The sequence below is a fragment of the Heteronotia binoei genome, chromosome 10 (genome assembly GCF_032191835.1).
Source record: "Heteronotia binoei isolate CCM8104 ecotype False Entrance Well chromosome 10, APGP_CSIRO_Hbin_v1, whole genome shotgun sequence".
NCBI lineage: Eukaryota > Metazoa > Chordata > Lepidosauria > Squamata > Gekkonidae > Heteronotia > Heteronotia binoei.
In genome coordinates, this window is record NC_083232.1 from 30,392,117 (window position 1) to 30,405,460 (window position 13,344).

The 13,344-nt window shown below is 44.6% G+C and overlaps 1 protein-coding gene across 3 annotated transcripts in view; it reads right to left on the reverse strand.

The window, feature by feature from the left end:
- Positions 1-13,344, reverse strand: part of JCAD (junctional cadherin 5 associated) — a 93,633-nt gene that overhangs the window by 45,119 nt on the left and 35,170 nt on the right. Inside the window, exon 1 of one of the 3 annotated variants that reach the window (XM_060248225.1) lies at positions 1,763-1,784. The exons of 1 other annotated variant lie outside the window; for it this stretch is intronic. The gene's annotated coding sequence lies outside the window, so the exon portion shown is untranslated. Of the gene's footprint in view, positions 1-727; positions 1,090-1,762; positions 1,785-13,344 lie in introns of those variants that run through there. One more of the 3 variants, XM_060248224.1, reaches the window with a different exon arrangement.

Sequence of the window (13,344 nt, forward strand, 5' to 3'; positions counted from 1 at the left end):
TCCTTCTAGCCTATGATACTTTCAAGAACAACAAATGCCCCAAGAATGCCACTTTTTAGAACTCAGGGATGTAGTTCATGAAGACTAGAAGGACAAATAACACATTTTTCATTTCAGCCATGGACAGATTTTATCAGAAACCCAACCACTGGAAAGGCTTCTCCTTAGGGTCCCTTTCCAGGTGCCATGCGAGCCTCTGGCTCTTCCTTTAATATCTGGTTGATCTACAAGTAATTATCAGGTAGCCTTAAGAAAACTTCATTCCATGAAAAGTTCCAGCTGGCCCCTTGCACGCACTGAACTCAACTAAAGGGACAGGCCATTTTCCCCTCTCCAGTTTGGCAACCCTAGAAGGCACGAGAACAAAGTTTGAGTCCAGTGGCACCTTTAAGACCAACGAAGTTTTATTCACGGTATGAGCTTTCATGTCCAGGCACGCTACTTCAGATAGGGCTACTACCCACCTGAACCTAGTAGGCACTACAGGGGGCGCACACAGGCTCCCCTTTAAGGCTGGTCACCGAAGGTTTTTGCATATATAAGCAAGTGCCGATGAAAACTATAACGGCTTAATTAATTCGCATTGCCCCGAGCCGTGCATTGAGAAGCGAGATATCCTCTGCTCCGGGCAAGGATGCCAGAACTTGGAGAGAGGAGTTTTACGCTCCTGGCTGCTTCTACCGGGCCCCCAGCCTCCCTCCCCGCTCCGGAAGCCAATTTTGCAAACCTTGTCCATTAGTCGCTCGGATTCGCAGCTCTCCGTCGCCTCTACTAGACGGGAAAAGGCCGGGCGCGACATCTGGGGAAGCCAAGGGCTCCGCGCTGCCCCCCGGCCACGCCCTTCTTTTGAACGGGGGCGGTTTTTGCTCCCGGGGAAGTCACTCTCTGCACGTGCTCTGAGGCGCGGCGCCCCTTCCCACTTTGCAAAGCGCCGAAACACACACGCCCCAACCAACCCCCGGGCTCGTCTCTCACCTACCCGGCCTGGAGCTCCCTCTCTCTCTCTGCAACGCTGGCACTTTCTTCTCGAGCTCTCCCCGGCCAAGGAGACCCAAACACAACCTCGTGCGTAAAACGCCAGCCGAACCCATCGGGCACCTCCGGCGCTCCGAAGGACGCGCAATGGGGCGTGGGCGGGGAGGAAGGAAAAGTCGCTGCAGCAACCTCCCCCCCCTCCCCTCCCCCGCCGCCGCACCCCACAGCAAAACACGCTGGGACTCCTCGACTCTGGTCTGGGGAGGATCCGCACTTCGCAAAGAGAGAGAACACGAAACGCCACCCCCCCCCCCCCCCGCGACACACCCTTGATAGGAGGAGGGCAGAAACTTTTCCCGAACTGCAGCCTGATCGCCGGCAGCGGCACGCGTCTGTGAAAAGAAACACGAACATTTCTCGGCCCCCACCCCATCTACAGCAGAACAAACCCCGAAGATTGCCCGCGGTGTGCGCGCGCGCAATACCAGTTCGGCGATGTACTCGATGAATCTCGTCCCATCGTTGTAGCCGCCTCTGTTTTGAGCGCTCGGGAGCCCGGCGAGAAGTCAGCTCGGCTGAGCATGCCTGGTTGGAAACGTGCCCCCTTTTCTCCTCCACTTCTCTCCGGCGCTGCGATGACTGGCAAGGAGGTGGGAAGAACGCTGCCTGCAAGTTTTCAAAAGCTTCTCCTCCTCCTCGCCCTTGAGCACCTTCGCGGGTCCTCCCCCGCCCCACTTTTTAAGCCAGAAACCACAAAGCGGGGGGCGGGGGGGTGTTTGCAACCTACATAGCGACGCTGTTGTATAATTCCGCTTGTGCGCTGCTCTCATCCCCCACGAGAACATGTTTGCTTATATGGATGGAAATTTTTGGGAAAGCTTCGCTGTCGTTGTGCGGCGATGCTGCTGCCCTAAAACCCGGCGCAAAAGCGAATTGCTCTGCTCTGCAGGTTGGAAAGAAAAAGAACGCAGCTCGGCCATGACTGCAAACTGATGGGGGGGGGGGTGTCAATGCTCCAGCCCGGCCCAGAACCAGTTTGGCGTAGTGGTTAAGTTCAGGGACTCTTATCTGGAAGAACCGGGTTTGATTCCCTCCACTTGCACCTGCTGGAATGGCCTTGGGTCAGCCATAGCTCTGGCAGAGGTTTTCCCTGAAACAGCAGCTGTTGTGAGAGCCCTCTCAGCCCCACCCACTTCACAGGGTGTTGGGTGGGGAGGAGATATAGGGGATTGTAAGCAGCTCTGAGTCTCTGATTCAGAGAGAAGGGCGGGGTATAAATCCGCAGTATTCTTTTTTTTCTTCTTTCCAGTCCTGTCCAGTAATGGGGATCACAAGCAGGGTTTTTTTTAGAAAAAAAGCCCAGCAGGAACTCATTTGCATATTAGGCCACACACCCTGTGTTTTTGCTTTAAAAAAAAAAGCCCTGATCACTGGTAATGGGGATCAATATTCCAGCCCAGTCCAGAATTTAATGAAACGCCTTCTAGTGAATCTGGATATTGTGTTCTGCGTTCTGGAGTATTGATCCCCATTCCTGGATGTGTTCTTGTACATTACTTACCTTTATGGAAGCAGAACTTTTCTAAGACTAATTCATATTGTGTAAGTCGGGTGGCCAACGGTAGCTCTCCAGATGTATTTTGCCTACAACTCCCATCAGCCCCAGCCATTGGCCATGCTGGCTGCGGCTGATGGGAGTTGTAGGCAAAAAACATTTGGAGAGCTACCGTTGGCCACCCCTGGTATAAGTCTTTCCATTGGATTACTTGGACTCTAGTACTTCGTATAAAATAATGACTGAATAAAAGATATGGACAACACCATAATATTTTATGATTATTCTCTTTATTGGGCACCATTGTTCACAGTTTCTTGTTTTGTGGTTTTGGGCTGCGACTCCTCCTTTTCTCTACCTTGTCAGGGACAGACAACAGGACAGGGCCTGACTGTCAGCTGCTCAGAGGGATTTGAATAGCTGTGGCTGATGTGTCATACATTTTGGTGTAGTGGTTAAGTGTGCAGACCCTTATCTGGGAGAACCTGGTTTGGTTCCTCACTCCTCCACTTGCACCTGCTGGAATGGCCTTGGGTCAGCCATAGCTCTCACAGAGTTGTCCTTGAAAGGGCAGCTGCTGTGAGAGTCCTCTCAACCCCACTGAGATTCTAATTCAGAGAAGGGCGGGGTATAAATCTACAGTCCTTCTCCTTCTCCTCCTTTCTGTTCCCTCACACTGCTATCTTCTGCTTCCTGACTCCTTGTATTTCCTAGCCATGAGGGAATCATTTCCTAGGAGTTGCCGCCCTCCAGCCAGTATCTTGACTTTGTGTTATCCGTGCAGAGCAAATTCCCTGCTTGAGGTTTATGGGCTTCCTGTCAAAAAATCCATCAAATAGTTACTTTCTCAGCAAATGATTTGAACATGTACTAAGAAGGGAGGGCTGGCATCTGAACACAAGTGAGCGGCAGCTCCCTGTGGCCTGGATAGCTTCAAGGCCTGGTCTCCACCAAGGAGAACAGCTGGATGTTCCAAAATGGGGCGATGCAGACACCAGGCCAGAAGTAGCCAACTGGGAGCATGCTTTGAAAAACAGCAGCCACCTTCTCTGGAAGAAGCAACACAGGTCAAGCAGTGACGGCCTCCAGTCATCAGTAGCAACAACAAAGGTGAGCCTGGGCAGGAAAGTGATACCTGTGTTGCTTGTTCGGCTGTTTACAGAATCCTTGAGGAGACATCAATGGAGTCCCTTAAGCACCCAGAGGAAAGAGAAGCCAACCAAAGCCTTTCTGCAGGGAAAATGACACAAAGATAACAGCAGGGGTGGCCAAACTTGCTTAACAGCAGAGCCATACAGAATAAATGTCAAATGTTTGAGAGCTGCAAGCCATGGAGGGAAGAAGGAAGGAAGGCAAATAGATGGGGGATGGAGTGGTGGAAAGAAAGCAACTTGAAATACATTCTCCAAGCCTCCAGCTGGTTTGGCTTGGAGAAGAAGACCATAGATTTTTATACCTCGCCCTCCAACCTGAATCAGAGTCTCAGAGAGGCTTACAATCTCCTTTATCTTCTTCCCCCACAGCAGACACCCTGTGAGGTGGGTGGGGCTGAGAGAGCTCTACAGTAGCTGCCCTTTCAAGGACAACTCCTATGAGAGCTATGGCTAACCCAAGGCCATTCCAGCAGCTGCAAGTGTAGGAGTGGGGAATCAAACCCGGTTATTATTATTAATTATTATTATTATTATTACGTTCGACTTATATCCCTCCCTCTCCACAAGCGGACTCCCAGATAAAAGTCCATGCACTACACCAGACTGGCTGAAGTGATTTAAAGAGAGAAATGCCTTTTCCAAGGCAGTCTGATGGGGTGGTGGGGGCTCTTACAGCAGCTGCCCTTTCAAGGACAACTCTTGCAAGAGCCATGGCTGACTCAAGGCCATTCCAGCAGCTGCAAGTGTAGGAGTGGGGAATCAAACCTGGTTCTCCCAGATAAGAGTCCATGTACTACACCAGATTGGCTGAAGTGATTTAAAGAGAGAAATGGGGTGGTGGGGGTTCTGAGAGCCATACAATATGAATGAAAGAGCCACATGTGGCTCCCGAGCTGCAGTTTGGCCACCCTTGAATTACAGGATATCAAAGAGAAGGAGAGAGGATGCAGTTTCAAAATTAACCTTGTTTTTACAGCTCTGGCTAGAACCCAGGACAGCACAGCAGAAGGGGGTTCCTTTTTGGTCCAGAAACTTGCTCTTGGTGCCTTCCTAGGAAACAAGATGCTGGTGGAAGGAAACTAGTTCTGTGCAGGGACTTTTCTGTCCCACAACTACCTGGTGGCAAAGGAGGCAGAGGGAAGCACAACAAGGTGCGATTTCCCCAACTACATGCACTTCTTCATCTTAACTCTTCCAGTTGATCATAGAATTGCTGCTCCACCTCCCCTCTGGTTTTTGTCTCTTTACCAGTAGCTCATACAAAGCAAATTAATAGGTGAAACATTCCCCGCTGCCCAAGTCCGTGCCAGGAAATGCTTCAGCTGTTGAATTTTTGTTAGGCTGCCATTGAAGGCACAAGATGCAGGGCCAATTAAAGCAAAACAGCTGGAAACCTTATACAAGAGGCAGGCAGGCAGGCAAATGTACAGAGGAGAGGTGTGGAAGTGAGGTTGCCAACAGGCCTGGAGAAAAAAGTCCAACCCTTTGACGAGAAGTTTAATGTGTAGAAACGGCAGCTGAAGCTTTTCACAGCATGGAGAGAAATAACATCAGCTGGTCAATAAAACACATGCCATTAAGCCTCTCTTCAGAGCCATCTTTCTCCAGGCGCATTTGCAGTTCTTTTTGTGTGTGTGTGTGTTAACCAAATTTATTAAATTTTGCAATATATTGAAATGTATTTCAAATAAGAAAAAAAGCAATATTTCCACCCTTATCAATACATTACACAATTTCTTTTTTTTTTTCACTTCCCCCACCTCTTTTCTTTGACCTCCGTCGGTGCTTCAAGCTATTGAGAAAAAACAATTAAGGTACTATCCGTTTTAGAATCTTGCACTATAAAACTTACATAAAATCTAATAACATCTCTATATCTCTATTTATAATTCGGTCTTCTAGCTTTCCTTCAGGACATTGTTAGCACATCCTGAACTTATTTATCTCAATATACTAAATCACATCACCTTAACTTTTTCGTTCACCCATAGTATTACACTTATCTTTCATCTATTATCACACCAGTTATAGCTATTTAATTCTTTTTAAGTATTGCACTTATCTTTCATCGATCTATTATCACATCAATTATAACTGTTTGTTGTAATTATCACTATATTTTCTAACTGCTAATAAAAGGAGCTATCGTATATTGATTCAAAAAATTCTTTCTAATCACCTGTCTCCCCAATTTCAGGTTATACTTTCAAAAACCACCAAATGTCTCTTAACTCTCCATTGCTTTTCAGTATAGTCCTGAAACTTCTTCCATTCATCTTTAAATTTTTCTGCATCACTGTCTTTCAAGATTCTAGTAAGTCTATCCATTTCACTCCAATGTAAAGTTTTTAAAATCCAGCCCATTTATCTGGTATTTCAGCTTGCTTCCACCTTTGTGCAAACAATGTTTTTGCAGCTGACAACATATACCACACCAAAGTCCTGTCTTGCTTCGGAAAACTTTCAATTTGTAATCCTACCAGAAAGCTATCTGGTGCCCTTTTAACTGCATATCCCAAAATCTTTGACATCTCTTGTTGAATCATTTGCCAAAATCGTCTTGCTTTTTCACATGTCCACCACATATGGTAAAAAGAGCCTTCATGCTTTTTACATTTCCAACACCGATCAGATGCCTGCTTGTTCATTTTTGCTAACTTCTTAGGTGTCATATACCACCTGTATTGCATTTTCAAACAGTTTTCTTTTATATTATTACATGTCGATATTTTCATAGAGTTCTTCCATAGGTGTTCCCATGTCTCCATTGAAATTTCTTTATTCATATTTATTGCCCATTTAATCATTTGAGATTTTACTACTTCGTCTTCTATAGACCATTTCAATAACAATTTATACATCTTTGCAATCAACTTTTCATCTTCCCCTAATAGCACTTTTTCCATTTCTGTCTGATCTTGCCTTATACATGTAGTCCTGATATCTTTATCCACTAAACTTTTAATTTGTAGCATCTGGAACCAATTAAATTTTTCTTGCAGTTCTTCCTCTGCTTTTAATTCTACTTTGCCACCCTTAATTTTTAGCAATTGTTTGTATGTAACCCATTTGTCTTCCTGTGAGTCAGAAATCCATTTTATAACTTCCATTGGTACAATCCACAGTGGTTTCCTCTCATCACCATATTTAAAATATCTTTTTCAAGTATTCAACAAACTTCTTATAAAATGATGCTGGAAGAAACCATCCATCTTCTCCTTCCCATAATACAAATATGCATGCCAACCAAATAGATTTCCATAACCTTCTAATGCCAATAACTTCTGGCTGGATAAGGTTATCCAGTCTTTGAGCCATACTAAACATACTGCTTCATGATATAATTTAAGATCCAGCAGTTGAAAACCTCCTCGTTCTTTCGCATCAATTAGTATTTTCCTTTTGATTCTTGCTTTTTTTCCCACCCATACAAATTCAGAAATCTTTTTTTGCCATCTAGTGAATTGTTTAACATCTTTCACAATTGGAATTGTTTGGAAAAGGAACAACATTCTTGGTAAGACATTCATTTTCACGGCAGCTATCCTGCCCAAAAGAGACCAGTTTATTCCATTGCAACATATCGGCTTCAACTTTACACCAAAGTTTATCATAGTTATTTTAAAACAGATCTATATTTTTCATCGTGATCTCTACACCCAAATATCTTACTTTCGAGGTGACTTCACATCCAGTTGCATTTTGAAGTTATTTCTGTTTGCACAATAATAAATTTTTACTTAAAATTTGCGATTTTTCTTTATTTATGTAAAACCCAGCAAGGTCACCATATTCTCTGATTTTTTCCAATAACAATGGTAATACTTGTATTGGATTTTCAGTAATAAACATCACATCATCTGCAAAGGCTCTATATTTATAAGTCCATCCTTTCAATTTTAGCCCCTCTATTTCCTTATCTTCTGTTATTTGCAACAACAAAATCTCTAGAGTCATTATAAATAGCAATGGGGATAGAGGGCAACCTTGCTGATAACCATTTGCTCTGTTAAATCTGAATTAACACATAGCTTAGCTCGCTGTTTGGTATATATCGCCTTCACCATTCTTATAAAGTCTTTTCCCAACTCTACTTTTTCCATCACAGCAAACAATAAGTCCCAATTAAGATTGTCAAAGGCTTTCTCCGCATCAGCAAAAAAGAGTGCCACTTCTTTTTCATAATACTCTACAATGTCCGCCACTATTCTGATATTGTCTCTAATTTGCCTCTTTGGGAGAAAGCGTGCTTGCTCCTCACTGATAAACCTATGCCAAAAATTTTGCAAAGATTTTGTAGTCATTGTTAAGCAATGAAATCGGTCTATAATTTCTCACATTTGTAGCATCTCTGTCTTTTGGTAACAATGAAATAACTGCTTCTTTCCAAGTATTTGGCATTTGCCCATCCAAACGGATATTATTCATCAATTTTTGGAGCATTGGAACTAATTTGCAGTTCTAAACGGAAGCCCTTTAATTGCCCTGCATAGCAGCCTTTGGAGAATATCAAGGGCAGGGCTTTTTTTGAGCAGCAGTGCACAAGAATGCAGTTCCAGCTGGCTTGGTGTCAGGGGGTGTGGCCTAATATGCAAATGAGTTCATGCTGGGCTTTTTCTACCAAAAAAAAGCCCTGATCAAGGGCCTCTCTAGCAGAATCCCCATTCATTCTGCCATTGGAGCTTTTGCCAGGGTTTCCTGTGGCAGGAGAAACTAAGCTATTCCCCTTATTGCGTATTCCTGTTTTATTATGAGTCACTTTGAGCCATTTTGTGGACCTATTAAAAGCAAGATGTCTTGGAAAAAATATTCCTGTATGTGTAGATTAAATCCCCGTAGAACTCTAGGCAGCAAACCTTGAGTTCCCAGGGGATCTCACAAGACCCACCCAGCATTGCTTTATGCATCTTATCACGCGCATGCAAGACCACAACTTGTGTCATTTCCTTCCAACTGTGAGTGGCTTGAGAGCTTGTATCTGAAATACAAAGCGTCTATTTGTAGCGCTGTGTAAACTAACAATTAACCCCCTCTTGTTTAATCTTCATGGGCTATCTGAAGAGAGGCTAGTTATCAAACTGCTATCAAACTGGTGTCTCCATTTTACATACCTGGTTAGCAAGGTATCTTTCAATTGCTATAATCATCAGGCAGCCTAAGATTAGATCTCTTAGTGGGTGACTTTTGATTGTATTTCAAATCTGAAGAAGACTTTCAGTCTGTATTCATGGTTGTATGTTTTACATATGCCAATGAAGGAACTGAACTGAACTGAGCCCAGTCAACACAAACTAACAATCACCAGACCGCAACTTGGGATTCTTTTAATCTGCTAAAAAACATTTCCATGATTTTGCATACTAATTCACTGCCCACTTTCTCTATATTTAGGACTGCTTGCCATTCCACCCTATTGTCTGATGAAGTGTGCTTCTAGTACACGAAAGCTTACATTCTGAACAAAACTTCGTTGGTCTTTCGGTGCATTCACATTACACTAAACAATGTGTTTTGCAGCTGGAATTTTACTGTGTAAGAATAGCAAAAATCCACTTGCAAAACGCATTATTTCGTGTTGTGTGAACGCACCCTTAAAGATGCAATTTAACTCCTGCTTTGTTCTACTGCTTCAGACCAACACAGCTACCCACCTGGATTTGAACTGAATTAGACTCATATCTTCATTCCTAATTAATGTTAGTGTGCCTAATTTATGGCAATGAAGTGGGTACGAGTTGTACTTATTAGCTGGAAATGAGAGAAGATCTCAACAATCTTTGGAGACCTGCACAGCTGATTTCATTTTGCAAACTAATAAGTGCGTTAATTTTTCATTGAAGACTTCTTACAGTTTTCTCCATTGCCCTAAAAACCTGGTTTGCATTTCAGAGCACACATTGAGACCGCCAAATACCTGAAGGTTACCATAACTAACGAGTCGCACGTGTAGATTAAATCCCCAGCCATTTCGCCTTCATTTCTAGGGGGTGGATATTACAGCTACAATGCATTACATGCTCCATCAGCGCTGTCCAAAAACAAAACTAGGTTTCTCTCTTCACAAGAAAAATGCCCCTTGATGGTTTGCCACCTGTTTAGAGAAATCTGCACCCCATTTTTCATGTCTGAAGCCAGGCCACTCCAAACAGTTTACTGAGGCAGCATTGAGAGAGGGGACTTTGTGCAAAGGAGATGTGTGTTCCTTGCTCATATTCAGCACATTTTTGACCCTGGTCATGCAATGATTAAATTTCTTAACAGCTTTAACAGCTTCCTAACACTGTTTTGCATGTGGAGCATAACAGCTTGTGGGCGTCTCTGGGTGGTAGGGAAAGCAGTAAAGAATTCTTTTAAGAAGGTGTTCCCTGATGCATTACACATGCTTGTTCACTGCTCCTTACATGTTCTGCAAGGAGTACTTAGGTTGTAATCCACAATTTATTCACTCTGGGAAGCCCCATTATGTCTGTTCAGTAACTCTGAAGGGAAGACTGGCTTGTCTTAGTGGCTAAGGGTCAAGCGAAATAAGAAACTGGAATGGTAAAGGACTGCCTCCTCCTGTGTGGTCCATCCCACCAGTTAAGAACCTCGTTTCCCAAGCCCTCTTTTCTGTGTCCCCACCAGCAGAGGTAAGGCTTGTGGCAACCTGAGCCAGGGCTTTTTCAGTGGTGGCACCTTGTCTTTGGAATGCCCTCCCCCTTGACATCTACCTTGTACCTACCTAATTCCGTTTAGGCAGTATCTTTGTCCCAAAGAGGCAAATAGGAACTCCATGGGGTTGCCTCTGGTTGTGAATATGGAGCTGGGGTCCTGATCCAAATCAGAGGCATGTGGCTGCCAGGGCTTTTTTTTGTAGCAGGAATTCCTTTGCATATTTGGCCACACACCCCTGATGTAGCCAATCCTCCTGGAACTTCCAGTAGGCCCTGTACTAAGAGCCCTGTAAGCTCTTGTAGGATTGGCTACATCAGGTGGGTGTGGCCTAATATGCAAAGGAGTTCCTGCTACACAAAAAGCTCTGAACTGGCTGTTTCTGATGAAAAAATGCTTTGGAGAATTGAACTTGCAAGACTCAGCAGTTTGCCTTGCTTGACTGTAAGAGTGAGATGGAAAGCTGCAGGTTTACCTTTTGCTTGGCAAGCTGTTTCCCTCCCCTGAAGAGTGGTGGTGATGATGCAGGGCCCCCATACAAGGTAGCCACTGCTGTTGGAGGGTGGAAAGTGCTGTCAAGTTGCGGCTGACTTATTGGCGACCTCGTGAAGGTGTTCAGAGGTGGTTTGCCATTGCCTGCCTCTGTGTGGTGTACCTGGACTTCCTTGGTGGTCTCCCATCCCAATACTGACCAGAGCTGACCTCGCACAGTGTATATATGTGCTTTGTATGTCTAAAGTCCAGAGTTCTTCAATCCTCAACATCTTCAGCTGAAAGGATCTGAGGCAGCAGAGGTGGGGGGAGACCCTGCTGGTGACTCAGGAGAGCCTCTGCCAGTCAGAGAAGGAAGTCCTGGGCTAGGCAGACCAATGATCTCACTTGATAGGGTCACCAAGCTCCAGGTGGCAGCTGGAGATCTCCTGGGATTGTAACTGATCTCCAGGCAACAGAGATCAGTTCCCCTGGAGAAAATGGCCACTTTAGAAGGTGGACTCTATGGCACTGAAGTACCTTCCCTCCCCCAAATCCCACCGTTCTCAGACTCGACCCTACCAAATCTCCAAGAATTTCCCATTCTGGAGCTGACAACTGTATGCCATAATGTTACCATAATGAGGTAGCTTGGACGTCTGTAAAAGTAGCTCAGGAGTGGTGATGTCTACATACATCACTAATTCCAATTAGTCAATATGCGTTTGGCTTATTTTCATGTATCAGACTCCCCCCCCCCGCCCCTCCCCCCCCCCAAAAAGGTTGAACTGCCGCTAATAAGAGGAGAAGAGCTCTCTCCTGTGTTTTGGCCTGTTTGGATGCGGTCGTTTTGTTTCCGTTAGTTGAATTTTCAATCCACAGACTTTACAGTGTGTATATGTGCATGCACACACACACACACACACACACACAGACATCACTTGTCACAATCACCAGGCACATTGCTAGCATGTATACAAGACATCGTTTCAGGTAACAGTCTTTTGTTTTGCACTAAAACATCTATGAAAAGAAAATGTCAACCTTCTCTTTAGTAAGAAATTCTGTCCTCCTGTTGCCCTCCAAACGGAGAAGTCTGGCTCAGCTATCAGTGTGTCAAGGAAGTCTCTGGAGAGGCAGCGAATTCCTTTTCTAAATAAAAGAACTTACTTTCCAGCAGGGCAAAACACACAACAGCCCAAATCCCTCATGGGATGGGTCATCACACCTCGGTGATAATCTGTCGAGAAGGAACTACAGGCTTGTGCCCCAGGCCTCTGATGATCTAAACAAACAATCACATTGGATTGGATACTGCAGAATGGATCCTTGGGATCCAGCCTCTATAGGCCACGCTGAATCAGGCACAACTAGACTTCTTATCTGAATCTAACACATGGCTCATGCTGAATGTTTAGCTAGCGAGATAAATGGCAGATCAACCTCTGTTCCCCTTTTAAAAGCAAAAACAATCAGTCAGTTGTAATCAGTCAGGACTAGAATTTACTGGAAGTTCCCCCAAACCTCCTCCAAATCTGCTGTTTTTGTGAAATTGCAGTATTGTGATATGCTTTTGTATTTTTTACCTTTTAAATGTACACTTGGGAATATTTTTGGAATTAATACAAACATTTGAACTTTATAACCTTATTTTCAGAGAAGGAAACAATTTGCTGCAAAGGATCCAAAATCCTCATTTCAAAGAAATCAACAATTACTAGCTCTCTCTCTCTCTCTCACACACACACACACACACGTGTGCGGGAGTTCCTGACCTGCCCATTCACAGTATCTATTCATAATTTCTGGCCTAAAACAGGGTGCTGGAAAGTGGCGTCAAGTTACAGATGACTAAACCCCGTAGGGTTTTCGAGGAAAGAAGTGGTTTGCCATTGGCTGTCATGACCCTGTGGCACCTCCCTGGTGGTCTCCCATCCAAGTACTAACCAGGGCTGACCTTGCTTAACTTGGGAGATCCGGAGAAATCAAGCTAGCCTGCGCATACTTAAAACATAAGAAAGCCATTTTTAAAAAAGAAAAAAAGCCTTTGCTTGTTTACCAGGAAGAGATACAAGTTCTCCACAGGTGATCAGGGAAGAGTGTATTTATTCAATCTGTATCTATCTCTGTTCACATACTTGGTCTTAAAGGTACACTTGACTCCTGCTTTGTACTACTGCTTCAGACCAACCCAACTGCCCACTTGGATCTATCCACATACTTGTGTGTACATGAATGTATGGGAGGGGAACACAGGACTGCAGTGACCAGCTCTCCTTCTGCCTTGCATCTGTCAGCTGTGCATGAAGTCTAGTTTTAGTATTTTATGCATGTAGCCTTTGTCTGCATTATCTGCGCGCCTGTCTTTTACAAGGTTCCTGGTCGTGTGGACAAAGCCCACGCAGCTCTCATTAGCGGGACCGAAGGGACTCCCTCGTCTACTCACCATATTGAGTGGGGGGGTGGGGCGGGGGGGCTGAGTTTCCCTTTATTTGAGCCTAATGCAGGAATGAATGGATGAGAAATTCATGCAGGGAA